Below are 6418 nucleotides of genomic sequence, written 5' to 3'. Positions count from 1 at the left end.
CACCGCGTCTCAGCTCTAAGAACAGCTGCCAGAATCTCACCTGCTAGACCAATAAAACAGCGTAATCACACCTGCCTCAGATCCACCTAGAAAGCGTATCAAACACTAGCCCTGAGAATAGCAGCTGGTATTACAACCTGCCCTCAGACCACTAGCAACAGCTGAGTAATCTATAACAACCTGTCCCTCAGCACCACTAGAACAAGTCTGCAGTCTAAACCTACACTGTCCTCAGACCCACTAATCACAACGCTGATGGTAATCTAAACCCACCCTGCCTCATACTCACTGCAGGACAAGCATCGCTGATATATCTAACACCCTATCTCAGACCGCATAGACCACAGCTGAGTAATCTAACACCTGCCTCAGACCACTAGAACAGCTGAGTAATCTAACACCTGCTCAGACCACTAGACACAGCTCAGTTAATCTAACACCTGCCTCAGACCACTAGAACAGCTGAGTAATCTAACACCTCGTCCTCAGACCACTAGAACAGCTGAGTAATTCTATCCACCTGCCTCAGACCACTAGAACAGCTGAGTAATCTAACACCTGCCTCAGACCACTAGAACAGCTGAGTAATCTAACACCTGCCTCAGCCACCACTAGAACCATGAGTAATCTAACACCTGCCTCAGACCACTCTAAGAACAGCGTAGTAATCTACACCTGCCTCCAACCCTAGAAACAGCTGAGTAATCTACCACCTGCCTCAGACCACTAGAACAGCTGAGTAATCTAACACCTGCCTCAGCACACTAGAACAGCTGATGTATCTAACACCTGCCTCAGACCACTAAAACAGCTGAGTAATCTAACACTTGCCTCAGACCACTAGAACAGCTGAGTAATCTACACCTGCCTCAACCACTAGAACAGCTGAGTAATCTAACACCTGCCTCAACCACTGAGACATGCTGAGTAATCTAACACCTGCCTCAGCACACTAAACAGCTGAGTACAATCTCAGCACCTCCTCAGACACACTAGAACAGCTAGTAATCTCTACACTACCTGCCTCAGACCACTAGAACAGCTGAGTAATCTAACACCTGCTCAGACCACTAGAACAGCTGAGTAATCTACACCTGCCTCAGACCACTAGAAACAGCTGAGTAATCAACACCTGCCTTCAGACCACTAGAACAGCTGAGTAATCTAACACCTGCCTCAGACCACTAGAACAGCTGAGTAATCTACACCTGCCTCAGACCACTAGAACAGCTGAGTAACTCTAACACCTGCCTCAGACACTAGACACATAGTAATCTAACACCTGCCTCAGACCACTAGAACAGCTGAGTAATCTAACACCTGCCTCAGACCACTAGAACAGCTGAGTAATCTACACCTGCCTCAGACCACTAGAACAGCTGAGTAATCTAACACCTGCCTCAGACCACTAGAACGACTGAGTAATCTAACACCTGCCTCAGACCACTAGAACAGCTGAGTAATCTACACCTGCCTCAGACCACTAGAACAGCTGAGTTAATCTACCACCTGCCTCAGACCACAGAACAGCTGAGAATCATACACTGCCTCAGACCACTAGAACAGCTGAGTAATCTAACACCTGCCTCAGACCACTAGAACAGTGAGTAATCTCTAACCTGCCCAGACCACTAGAACAGCTGAGTAATCTAACACCTGCCTCAGACCACTAGAACAGCCTAGTAATCTACACTGCCTCAGACCACTAGAACAGCTGAGTAATCTTACACCTGCCTCAGACCACTAGAACCGCTGAGTAATCTAACACCTGCCTCAGACACTAGAACAGCGGATAATCTAACACCTTCTCAGACCACTAGAACAGCTGAGTAATCTACACCTGCCTCCATCGACCACTAGAACAGCTGAGTAATCTACACCTGCCTCAGACCACTAGAACAGCTGAGTAATCTAACCACCTGCCTCAGACCACTTAACAGCACTAGAATCCTAACCACCTGCTCTACGACCACTATGAACACTGAGTAATCTAACACCTGCCTCAGACCACTAGAACAGCTGAGTAATCTACCACCTGCCTCAGACCACTAGAACAGCTGAGTAATCTAACACCTGCCTAGACCACTAGAACAGCTGAGAATCTAACACCTGCCTCAGACCACTAGAACAGCTGAGTAATCTTAACACCTGTCTCAGACCACTAGAACAGCTGAGTAATCTACACCTGCCTCAGCCACTAGAACAGCTGAGTAATCTAACACCTGCCTCAGACCACTAGAACAGCTGAGTAATCTACACACTGCCTCAGCCACTAGACAGCTGAGTAATCTACACCTGCCTCAGACCACTAGAACAGCTGAGTAATCTAACACCTGCCTCAGACCACTAGAAACACTGAGTAATCTACACACCTGCCTCAGACCACTAGAACAGCTGAGTAATCTACACCTGCCTCGACCACCTAAACACTGATAATCTACCACCTGCCTCAGACCACTAGAACAGCTGAGTAATCTACACCTGCCTCAGACCACTAGAACAGCTGAGTAATCTACCACCTGCCTCAGACCACTAGAACACTGAGTAATCTAACACCTGCCTCAGACCACTAGAACAGCTGAGTAATCTAACACCTGCCTCAGACACTAGAACAGCTGAGTAATCTAACACCTGCTCAGACCACTAGAACAGCTGAGTAATCTAACACCTGCCTCAGACACTAGAACAGCTGAGTAATCTAACACCTTCTCAGACCACTAGAACAGCTGAGTAATCTACACCTGCCTCAGACCACTAGAACAGCTGAATATCATACACCTGCCTCAGACCACTAGAACAGCTGAGTAATCTACCACCTGCCTCAGACCACTAGAACAGCTGATAATTCTAACACCTGCCTCAGACCACTAGAACAGCTGAGTAATCTAACACCTGCCTCAGACCACTAGAACAGCTGAGTAATCTAACACCTGCCCCAGACCACTAGAACAGCTGAGTAATCTACCACCTGCCTCAGACCACTAGAACAGCTGAGTAATCTAACACCTGCCTCAGACCACTAGAACAGCTGAGTAATCTAACACCTGCCTCAGACACTAGAACAGCTGAGTAATCTACCACCTGCCTCAGACCACTAGAACAGCTGAGTAATCTAACACCTTCCTCAGACACTAGAACAGCTGAGTAATCTACCACTGCCTCAGACCATAGAACAGCTGAGTAATCTAACACCTGCCTCAGACCACTAGAACAGCTGAGTAATCTACACCTGCCTCAGACCACTAGAACAGCTGATAATCTACCACCTGCTCATGACCACTAGAAACAGCTGAGTTAATCTAACAACCTGCCTCAGACCACTAGAACAGCTGAGTAATCTAACACCTGCCTCAGACCACTAGAACAGCTGAGTAATCTACCACCTGCCTCAGACCACTTGAACAGCTGAGTAATCTAACACCTGCCTCAGACCACTAGAACAGCTGATTGTGTTGTTAGATGCTTTTTTGCCCTTCCGTGTCACTTTATACACAGAAGATCTCTGCTAAACATAGAATCACATGGTTTATCCGTCTCTTTGTGACTGTCGATAAATTCAGAACAAAGTTGACGAGAAATACAAAGTTGCCAAAGTCTTTGCAATTGATACAAACAAGCGACTTATAAAATTATGTTTCAAATGAAAACCGAGATAAGCATTAAAATATAAACAGTCGGCTTTAGGCCTCTTTCAATCATATTGAAATATATTCCATGTTCAATATATTGACTTCTATTTTGCTACTTGTAGGCTACTGTCTGTAATTTGTCTCAATATATTTCATGATGTGTATCGTAACATGTACGCAATGATGTGTCAAATCTGTGATTTAGTTCATTTTAATTGGGTAACCATTAGAATAAGCCACCTAAATATTTGCAGCCATAGGTGGTAATATTCCTCTAGGTGCTGATCCGTCATCAGTATTGTGAAATAATTATAATGTTGTTGTGTCTTTGGCATCGTTAAACTGAAGATTAATCTTTATCAAACAACTCTCTGTAATTATTATTAAACTGATTAATCATGTAAATGTAATTAACTAGGAAGTCGAGGCACCAAGGAAAATATTCAGATTACAAAGTTATAATTTTCCTAATATAACTTTCAGATATTTTCATATCTGATCAATAGTCTTCTGATTAATGAATTCTTCTTTACCTCACGTTAGTCTCATTCCAAACGTCGTAAATYCTTGGTTATCTGCACGAACCCAGTCTTCACTATGAGTCATCCATACTTCAATGGTCTTAAATCATTTATTTACTAACTAAGTAATTCACAGAAATGCATAAACAAACAGTAGATAGTTACAAGGAAATGATAGGAGAATGTGCCCTAGTGGCATAAACCGGCATCGCGGCTTGGTGTACAAAAGGGAAGTGGGGGTCGACTGAGATAAGACAACACACAGTTGATAATTATAACAATTGAAATGCTAATCCTTTGCACATGAACGCCCACTCATTCGGGAATAATTGCAATCAATGTATATATTTACGCTCAGTGTGTCGTCGGGATCTCTGTTGAAAAGTTTGTTTCTGTTGGAGAGTTTGTCCGCTCTCTCTCTCTGTCGTGGTTAGAATGGATAGTTCAAAATGACATTCATTCATGTCGTTATAGAATAGATGTTTCGGCGGTTGTCGGTCTTCGCGTTCAATGATACCGAATTCCTAGCTGCAGACTAGTAATTAATATCAAAGACTTGTTCTTATTCTGTCGGTATCGATAGTCTAGGAGTTTAACCACATGGGATGGTTAAAAGATACAGTAATTGTCTCAAACCTTGGCCCTCTTGTTATCGAGGTAAGCTGGTCTGCAACCTTTGTCCTCTCGTAATTGAGAGAAACATGGTCTGTTGAGAAATTCTCAAGRTGGGGTTTTATTCGGAAGAGCAGAAAAAGGCTGTCTCATGACGCCAAGTCCTGGCTGTGTTCATGGGGGCGTACCAGTGACTTAAGTGAAACTTTACACAGAAATACAATTCTCTCACATTACATCATTACATAGCATCCCATAATTTCTCAAATAGTTTAATCTTTCCTCATTCATCATGTACAACAATTAGATGTAAGCCTCATATCTGAGGCTATTGTATAAACAGCGTTATGGTAATGTGGCCGTATTGGCTCCCATGAGTTTCACAAAATTGTACCATACGGACTAGTTTGTAGCTGGATTCTTCACCAATCTTTTATACCTTCTCCAGAACATAAATGTTGTTCAGACCTCAAGTTCTGTGAGGTGGAAGAAATTAATTTGTTCTCTCTATGAAACTCACTCTCTCTATACTGTGGCCATGAGGAGATAATCTCCTCCAGGAATTTACGACCTCTCTGACCACAGCAGCCTTCTTGTAGGAGACAGAGAGAGGGGGATGTGCTCACTGTACCCAAAGAGGGCAACGTCATGACAATGTTGAGGAAAGATTTGAATGTAGAAAACTGATCTGAGAGCAGCGCTCCCTTTCTTTCCATCCTATCAGTATCGATATATGCTCCTCCAGACTTGATACCTTGTAGTGCTGCTGATCCAGTTTCAACTGGTCTGACTGAGGATATGAAACTCTGACCTGTTCACCAGATGTGATACCTTGTCCCAAACCTGCTGCTGCTTCGCCCCCTCTCTCTCTTCTCCTCTCTCCCTCTCACTCCCCCTCCTCTCTCTCCTCCCCCCGCGTATCCCTCTCTCTCTACTCCGCTACCCTCTCCTCTCTCTCTCTCTCTCTCCCCCTCACTATCTCTCTCTCTCTCTCTCTCTCCTCTGCCCCTCTCTCTCTAACTCTCCCTCTCTCTATCTCTCCCTCTCTCTCACCTCTCCCTCTCTCTCTACCTCTCCCTTTCCACCACACCTGCTGTCTCGACCTCTGAATGCTTGACTATGAAAAGCCTGACAATTATTCTTGAGGTGCTGACCTGTTGCAACCTCTACAAACACTGTGATTATTATTATTTGACCCTTCTGGTCATTTATGAACATTTGAAAATCTTGAAGAACGATCTGTACTTAATGGCCATGTACTGTTATAATCTCCACCGGCACAGCCAGAAGAGGGTAGGTTTCTTCCTAGTTCCTGTTATTCTAGGAGTTTTTCCTAGCCACCGCGCTTCTACATCTGCATTGCTGCTGATTGGGGTTTTAGACTGGGTTTCAATCTAAGCCCTTTGTGACAACTGTTGATGTAAAAAATGTTCTTCTGGGTACGCATATGAAGCAGACCAGGCCAGGTTTGGGATTGACAAGTCACATGAGAGAGGTAAAATGACTTCCTTAGTTGTTAATTTTGAAAATGTTCTGTCTTAAGTAGTTTAACTTGCTATTACTCCAACCTCGTGAACAAACTGACACATTTCCATGTTTGTAAATAAGAGCAACTGTATAACTGAATGAGGGGCTTTGATTTGAAAGCCCTGCACT

The 6418-nt window shown here is 44.0% G+C and overlaps 1 long non-coding RNA gene across 3 annotated transcripts; it reads right to left on the bottom strand.

Moving 5' to 3' along the window:
* Positions 1-696: 696 nt before the first annotated feature.
* LOC139026950 (uncharacterized) lies at positions 697-3073 on the bottom strand. Of its 3 annotated transcripts, none has more exons than XR_011478958.1 (4): positions 2779-3073; positions 2482-2594; positions 1998-2073; positions 697-751 (listed from the first exon to the last, which is right to left on the bottom strand). It is a non-coding gene; the product is annotated as an uncharacterized lncRNA (long non-coding RNA). The 3 variants fall into 3 exon arrangements; XR_011478960.1 differs by lacking the exon at positions 697-751 and adding an exon at positions 1355-1395; XR_011478959.1 differs by lacking the exon at positions 697-751 and adding an exon at positions 1544-1582.
* Positions 3074-6418: the final 3345 nt, after the last annotated feature.

This window comes from Salvelinus sp. IW2-2015, unplaced genomic scaffold, assembly GCF_002910315.2.
Source record: "Salvelinus sp. IW2-2015 unplaced genomic scaffold, ASM291031v2 Un_scaffold6454, whole genome shotgun sequence".
NCBI classification, from domain to species: Eukaryota; Metazoa; Chordata; class Actinopteri; order Salmoniformes; family Salmonidae; genus Salvelinus; species Salvelinus sp. IW2-2015.
Note: the sequence above shows the minus strand (reverse complement) of the source record. Positions and strands in the feature narration are given on the sequence as shown.